At 38.2% G+C, this 8,561-nt stretch overlaps 1 long non-coding RNA gene across 1 annotated transcript; it reads left to right on the forward strand.

Moving 5' to 3' along the window:
• The first annotated feature begins 4,229 nt into the window (after positions 1–4,229).
• On the forward strand, positions 4,230–7,892 carry LOC133242032 (uncharacterized). Its single transcript, XR_009734755.1, has 2 exons — positions 4,230–4,525; positions 7,637–7,892. It is a non-coding gene; the product is annotated as an uncharacterized LOC133242032 (long non-coding RNA).
• Positions 7,893–8,561: the final 669 nt, after the last annotated feature.

Genomic DNA, 8,561 nt, shown 5'->3' on the forward strand with positions numbered 1-8,561 from the left:
CTGGAGAGTCCCAGGGACGGGGGAGCCTGGTGGGCTGCCGTCTCTGGGGTCGCACAGAGTCAGACACGACTGAAGCGACTTAGCAGCAGCAGCAGCAGCAAACTTGAAAGAGAAAAAGATTCACTTTCAGTGATCTCCAACAAAAGTTAAGGGTTTCCTTCAACTGTGATCATAAATACCAAAGCACAGTTGTGTTGGAAGGACCTGTGACTTGTCACCAATAGATATCATAAGTATTTTCCTATCACACGACAGTTGTCACAGATGCCTTGAAATATCACTTACACTCATGTCCACTTCAAAATCATGGGTAGTTCTTAGACTGCTCCTAGATCTTGTTATTTAATAGATTAAATAAAGAAGTACATCTATCACACATATATGATATTTAATAATTTGATAATCACATTTTTATGTAGTTTTCCTTTGTCTTCCTGTGTACAAAGTTTTATGCATTCAGAAACATTATTCTGAGAAGTCAGACTGAAAGGGCCCCTGGGTCAAAAAAAAAACATGTAGAGCCCCTGGACTGAATGTTCTCTGGCTTTCAACATGCACATTGGTACATGCTCAAGATCTCTACTGAAAATGATTCTTGGAAAATGACTCACAACTTAGATAATCATTGCTGTGACAAAATTACAGTGACATTTTGATCATTCCATATGTGATTTGAAGTGCAACCTCAGGCTAAAACTTCTACATTTTAAATTCAACCTTCCAGACAAACCCTTCTATTAAAATTATTCTCTAGGACTTTCATGGCAAAATGTAGGAAAACAACACCAGAAACAGAACCAGAAAATCCATGTCTTGTTCCCAGTTCTGCTGTCTGATCCTGGGAAAGTCATTTAAGTTCTCTGAACCTCATCTATAAACACATTTAGATGAGCTTTAAAATCTATAGATTCACAGGGGTGAGGGGTAGGGATAAATTGGGAGATTGGAATTAACATATACACAATACTATATTAAAATAAATAACTAATAAGGACTTACTGTACAGCACAGGGAACTCTACTCAATACTCTATACTGACGTACATGGGAATAGAATCTACAAAAAAGTGGATAGAACTTTCCTGGCAGTTCAGAGGCTAAGACTCTGTGCTTCCACTGCAGGGGGCATGAGTTTGATCCCTGGTTAGGGAACTAAGATCCTGCATGCCACACAGTGTGGCCAAAAGGGAAAAAAAAAGAGTGGATATATGTATAACTGACTCACTTTGCTGTACAGCAGAAAGTAACACAACATTGTAAGTCAACTATACTCCAATAAAAATTAATTTTAAAAATATTTAAGTTAAAAAAAAATAGTTATGTTCCTTTTACTATGTGTATAAAATACAGTAAAATTCTATACTTCTAAAATTTTCTGCCTTTCTTCAGGGTGTATTCTTTGGGATTTACTTCTTAGTATTCAAACTTTAATTCATTCATTCACTTACTAAATGTTGTGGGGAGGATAACTAAGCAGCTAAGCAAGAGAATTCTGGGAAAATTTTCTCATGAGTCATATTTAAGCTGAGCTTCAAAGGCTGAGTAGGAGTCTGTGAAGAGAAGACTAGGACATTACAGGCAGAGAGGACGCTGCCAACACCCAGCGTGCTCAGGATCCACAGCACACTGAGGGGCTTGATAGGAGTTCAGTTGAGACCAGATTTGCACCAAGTCTGGTCTCCTTCGCTTATAAGAAATGGAAGGAAAGTGTATGGACAGGTGACATGACATAGTCAGGTATGTGTTTTAGAAAAACAGTCCTGAGAGGAATGTGAAGCATGGAAGAAATCAAAATCAGAGGGATAAGTTATAAACAAGGCTACCGCAACATTTGAGGTAAGAGATCATGGAGCTCTGAATCAAGGCACTGGCCATGGGAATATAAAAATGAAAGCAAGGAATGGAAGTAGCAGATCCTTATGACAAACTGGGTGTGGTGGCAAAGGAGGAATCAAGGGCAACCCTAGTTTCTATTGAGGACAACCTGGTGAAGGCTGATGTTGAAAAGTATAAAAAAATTTTTTAAATTTATTTTATAGAAGTATAGTTGATTTACAATGTTGTAGTAATTTCTGCTGTACAGCAAGTGATTCAGTTATACATGTATAAATTCTTTCTGATATTCTTTTCCATTATAGTTTATCACAGGAGAGATATATATATATATAAATAAAACATTAACATATATATATATAACATCTTTAACATATATATGCAAAACTTTCTTAACATACATCCCAACTTAAACAGGAAGAAAATGAAGCTTTGAAAGGCTGAGTTTGAGGAGCCTATTTGACCTCTAGGGATAAATTCTGGCCAGCCCTTGGAAACGTGGTCATGGAATTCTTGGGGAAAGGTGTGCCTAGAGATACAGAATTATAAACATCACAAGGTAGCTAAGGCAGCTACACTGTGGCACCACCATCTGCCTGGTCTCTCTTCAGGAAGAGAGACCTTTCCAAGTCTCTCCAATCATGATGCCCGGGCTTGTTTTTAAGGCTCAAAACAATTGCTTCCGGGAGGGACAACTAAGGATCTGATCAAGTGGAAGTATTGAAAAGAAAGTACTGGCTTCCTCCTCCCCAAAAAAACAGAAAGAAAAAAGAAAGTACTGGATCCCAAGGTTTCACAGAGTAGTGGTCTTTAGTCCTTAGCGTAAATGTTACAATGAGAATATCACTTCAAATCATTAAAGAGGAGACATGACAGTGACTTGGTTGGTGGGCACTGGTGCCAAACTGCCCAAGTTCATATCCCAGTTCTACCACTTGCAAGTTCAGCTTCTTCACAGGCGAAGGTGGACCCTCACACCACAAAGATAATTGTGGGGTTCACGTGGGGTAGTATCTATGAAGCACTCATATCAGTGCTTCCCACATTGTAGCTGCTCAGTCATTGTTACTTATTGTAATTGTTAGGATCACAAGCCAGACAATTTGCAATAGCAAAGTGGAAAAATAAAGTTCAGCAGATCACATATATTAAGAAGGAGATGTCTTCTCCAGATCTCTGTCCTCGCTCTGCAGAGGTAAACGTTCTCCCTTTGGCCATGTTTCTAGTCACAGAGCTAGCATCTGTGAAATCAGACAACCATGAGAAAGAGATTATTGTTGTCCTTGCTTTCCAAAGGTGACATGTTGGGGTGTGGGGCCCCTAAGGAAATGACAAGATGGAATTTAAGAACATTATCTTAAAGTGCGAATCTGTGTTCCTGCATACAGCTGTGTTGTTGAGCTATTCCTGCTGCAAATAAAGATCTTGGGAAGGAGTCAGATATATACATATATATATATGCTATATGCTGGGTGACTTCGGTCGTGTCCGACTCTGTGCGGCCCCGTGGATGGCGGGCCGCCGGGCTCCCCTGTCCCTGGGATTCTCCAGGCAAGAACGCTGGAGTTCTCCAATGCATGAAAGTGAAAAGTGAAGGTGAGGTCACTCAGTCATGCCCGACTCTTAGCAACCCCATGGACTGCAGCCTACCAGGCTCCTCAAAAAAAAAAAAAAAAAACAAACAAAAACAATTGCTTCCTCCTAACTGCCACCTTTCTAACTCCCCTTTCTTCATAACACAACTCTATATTAGTTAGGGTATAGGTAAAGTTGCTGTAGCAAAGGAACCCCAAAGTACAATAGGTTACATATGATAGGTGTTTCATTCTTTCTTATATAACAGTCCAGGGCTACAGGACAGCTCTGTTCCACAACATACAGGAACCTAAGCTGGTGGGCAGTTCTGTCCCTTTCAGCATCTCTGTTACCACTGAAGCGATTGTTCCAATCATCGCCATTTCCCAACTGGTGGGGGAAAAAAATCAGGGCAAGCAGCTTCATCTTTATAGAGATAATACACATCACTTCTGCTCACATCCCTTTGCCCAAACTTGATCACATGACCGCACCTACCTTTGAGGGAGATGGGAAATGTAGCATGTTGCTGGGCAGTTGTGTGGTAAGCTCACACTCAGAAAGGCTCTATTACTGAAACGCAGAAAGGGAAAATGGACACCACGAATAATTAGCAAACTGTGACACTCCTAAACCCCTGGCCATCTAAATCCATGCACACCCTAATTTCCAGGCATAAAATACATTTGTCCCTTCCCTCAGAAAATAATCCAAGGTACAATCCGCTCACTGAGTACAAAATAAAGTCTAACATCTCTGGGTGATGGGCAGCCTTCTCCATCGAGTCTAACTCCAGCTATCTGTCTAATAACAGGACGTGACTCCCCCACTACTACTTAACTTTCAGTATGTAATGTGGAACAAAACAAATTGTCTACAATGAAAACTTCCATTTGGAAAAGAGAAGAAAGGAAAGCACTTAGCAGTCATTGGTGCATAGAAAAAATGAACCATGTTGGACAAGAAGTACACATTCCCTGCCTCTGAGTGAAGGAAGTTCTCGCGTCAGGACTTGGGTCTGTTCTCTTGGAAGAAGGCTCTGCACCTGGTCCTCTCTGAACTTTGCCATGTCCCTGTCCAATGTTTTCCACGATCATACCTAAAGTGGGATGTACAGAGTGAGTACCTTGGTGAGATTAATACCTATATCAGCTTTCTTTTAGTTAGCAATTGTGGGGTACGTGTCATTTCTTTTCTTTCTACCTGTTTTTATTCTTATGTTTTAAATGTATCTCTTAAATAACATATAACTGGGTTTTGTTTGCTTATTTTCCATCTCACAACCTTTGTTTTTTCCACTGGAAAATTGAGTAAATCAGACAAATATCATATGATATCACTTATGTATGAAATCTAAAAGAATGATACTAATTGACTTATTTACAAAACAGAATCAGACTTACAGACTTAGAAAACAAACATATGGTTACCAAAGCTGAAAGGTATGGGGGAGTAAATTAGGTTGGGATCAACATATAAACTTTAGTATACATAAAATAGATAATCAACAAGGACCGACTGTATAGCACCGGGAACTCTACTCAATACTCTGTTATAATCTATACGGGAAAAGAATCTGAAAACAAATAGATATATGGATCAAAAAAGGAGGGGGAATTGAGTTCACTTACATTCAACATAATTACTGATACATTTTTGTTCAAATCTACTATCATATTATATATATCTCTTTTCCTGCCTGTCCTGTGTTCCTTTTTCATTTTTTTCCCATGCCTCCTCTTGGGTTGATCATTTTTATCACTCACTTTTTAAAAGATTTTTTTATGTGGACCATTTTTAAAGTCTTTTATCGAATTTGTTACAATATTGTTTCTGTTGTGTTATTTTGGATGAGAGGCACGCAGGATCTTAGTTCCCCAACTAGGGATTGGACTTGCATCCTCTGCAGTGGAAGGTGAAGTCCTAACCACTGACTGCCAGGGAAGTCTCTTTATCATTCATTTAAAAAAATCTCTTTTAGCTCACAAATCATGTACTCTTCTTCTATTCTTTTGGTAGTTATTCCAGAATTACAGCATGTATTCTTTACTCATAAATATCTAATGTTCACTGGTATCTTTTCTCTCCTCCAAATGTGAGAAATTTAGAACATTTAATACCACTTAAAGCCCTCCTAAACCTTTATGGTATTATTGTCATTTAAATATCCATCTGTCTATCCCCACAGAACAAATAATAATTGTTTCACACAGTCAATGATCATTTTGATTTACCTAGTGGAATCCCTTTGTATCTGTGTTGTTGTTCTTTTTTCCTAGTGGTTCCTGCTCATGGTTTTCTGTCTATTAAGGCTTTAGTTATCTTTGATTGTGTACAAATTATCTGTAGAAATAATTTGATACCCAGGTTGATGTTATCTTCCTCTAGAGAGGACGTTCATTTGCTTTTTCCAGGTTGGGCTTAGTTCAAGGTTTGAGATTCTCTAAGCAAGCCACTTCCAATTCACCTTTACTCCTGGGATGTGTGTGTGTGAGATGGGGAACGTATTACTGACCTCCACCGTGACAGCCCCTCATCCAACTTTGGTCCCCCTAGTCCCATGAGATTGTTACAAAGACAGCTCACTCTCTCAATTGTCTTCAAAATCAGCTCATGACCTTAAGGGAAAAAAGTTCAAAATTAGCCAAGCTCATGCCTCAATTTCTATTCTCTTCTGGATCTCACCCCAGTTAATTGATCAGTATTTTGTTAGCTTTTTGACGCTTTTAAAATAACGTTTAATAAGTTATATATGTGTGCCATTACTGAAACTGGAAGTGTTATTTCCCTATAGCTCCTAGAGCAATGTTTCTCAAGAAGTGGGGCTCTATGGAGTATGTGCATCACAATTACATTCTGCTTGCTAAAAATTGAGATTCCGGTGCTACCATATCTACGTCATTCACAGCCTATGACACTAAAACCTAGAAATCTGCTGTTTTGATAGGTTCTCAGGCTGTAATTATGTAGACTTAAGTTTGAGAAACTTTGCCCCAAAGCTTAGCCCAACATTCTTAGTAACAGGCATTCAAGGAATTGATTTGATTCTTGTTTCCAAGGCAGGTAAGGGGAACAGTTCTCAGAACTTTCTGATATGCTCTTCTTGGGTTATAATCTTCAAACAAATTTGGCTCGAATAAAATTTCCCATTTCTTTCATGAATAAATAAATATATAAATGTTAGGCAGGGCAGAATTTGGTCAATGTTTAAATCTCCTACCTCCTCACCTTTTAAAAAAATCTTCCTTAAGACAAGAGGATTCTAAAGAAAAACTCTCAAGAACCAAGTCCTTATCTGGAGAAAAAGTCTAATCCTGTCACAATTACCTGTCTCATTTTGATCATTTTGAGTAGGATTCGTTTTGATCGGTCATGGATGACACGTACTCCAATGTGCCTGTTAGTCGCTAATGAAAAGTTTGAGAAAGAAGTTACCCAAAGATATCTGGACCCCAAATTCACTGATGAATCCAACTATGAACTAGCCTGTGAAGGCCTATCTTCCATGAAATGACAGCTATTGTAAATAAAAAGGTTTCCCCTCCCCCAAGTATTATTTTTTTTGGCAAAATAAGAAGTTAACACCATGTTAGCTTTCAATGTTGTTTTCAAAGTTTACTGGTCCCAGAATCTGCAGATTTTGGAATCACTGACTTGGAATTTCTCAACCACTCCAGGCACCAGTATTCAAGAAAGTCTGATTGCTAGTCTCTGCAAATAGCAGGCGAATCTGAATTCCACACTGTCAAGAACACAATTAATTATCTATTTGGATTAGCCAACAGAATCTGTGTTCCCATGTTTCTGTGACACAGTTACTTAAGTTTCTTAGCTTTGGTCATGCTTTTGAGTTCCAATGCCTTCCCAAATGTTTGTTTTTGCTTTCTTGCAGTGGGGAAAAAAAACAAAAAACAAAAAACACAGCCAAGCAGCCAGTGACAAACACCTTTATATTTCTCATTTCTGCATCAACATGTGGTGTCTTAGCTTTAATCAACTTTTAAAGGAAAAGCTTTAAGTGAGTTACTGTGTTTTCCACAGCTGAATAACCTTGCTATGGAAATGTGCTCATATTACACGCCATAGACTTCAGTAGAAAGTTTCAGAGAATTTGAGCTTTTTAATCAGATGATCTTACTCTCAGAAAATGAAATTCCATGGGGAAACTGCTACTCAGAGCTGGCTTTGTTTGCTTATAATATTTGTTTTCTTTTATTTTTCTTTAATAGGATGCTTCAAAAACCATCTGGATATGGAGGATGTTATTACACACGAGCTGTCATGAGCTTCTTAAAAATCAGAAATGTTTTGGAAACTATTATCAGTTGGAGAGTGGTTTAAATGTGAACTGGGCTAAATTCCTTAAAGTTAAACCAACTCTGAATATCCCTTATCCATGAAATAATGTTTGTCGGTTCAGTAACCTAATAGACCAGGGTACATTTCACAGGCTGTGATACATAAAGCAAGATGACTAAAAAATTATCACGTGCCCTTGTGGTTTCATTTAACCAGATTAATCTGCTTTGGTAATGGAATCATTTAGGCCTAATTAAATCTAGATATGAATCTAAAAACAGAAAGGGTACTTTGTAATAAAATATCTGTAAAACTATAGGTTTGGAGCAACATCACAATTCTAGGTTCTTAAAGATAAACTTGTGTTTCTAATGCAGAACCCAGACTTCTTAAACACCTATCTTTTATTTTTGTAGTCTCTTTATAAATTCATTCCTGGCTGTTTGTTCCAGTAGCTCTCACCAGACTGGGTTCGTTCTGTTAAGGAGGGTGAGATGTATGTAGTATTTGACCGTATTAAGAAAAAATTACCTAACACTTGAAAACAAGGCAAAAGGATGACTGCTTGTCCTTTCAACATGGGACTAAATGAAGCTTCATTTACAGTTCTTTCTCTAACAGGCCCACCCAAGGATTCAGTTCTCCATGGGAATGCCCTGTGGCTTGATTAAGGTTCAGACACAGTTAACTTGTAGATTTTTGTGCAGTAGAGATGCAAAAGATTTCTGTGCAGAAGTGACAGTCCCAAAGATTATGATTCTATTGTCCTGTTTTGCTTCTAGTTTAGGAAACTTATTTTGGCATTCTTTTTGTTTTTGAACATATACATCTCTCTGTTCTGAATTCTCTTTTGTA

Source organism: Bos javanicus, chromosome X (genome assembly GCF_032452875.1).
Source record: "Bos javanicus breed banteng chromosome X, ARS-OSU_banteng_1.0, whole genome shotgun sequence".
Lineage (NCBI taxonomy): Eukaryota > Metazoa > Chordata > Mammalia > Artiodactyla > Bovidae > Bos > Bos javanicus.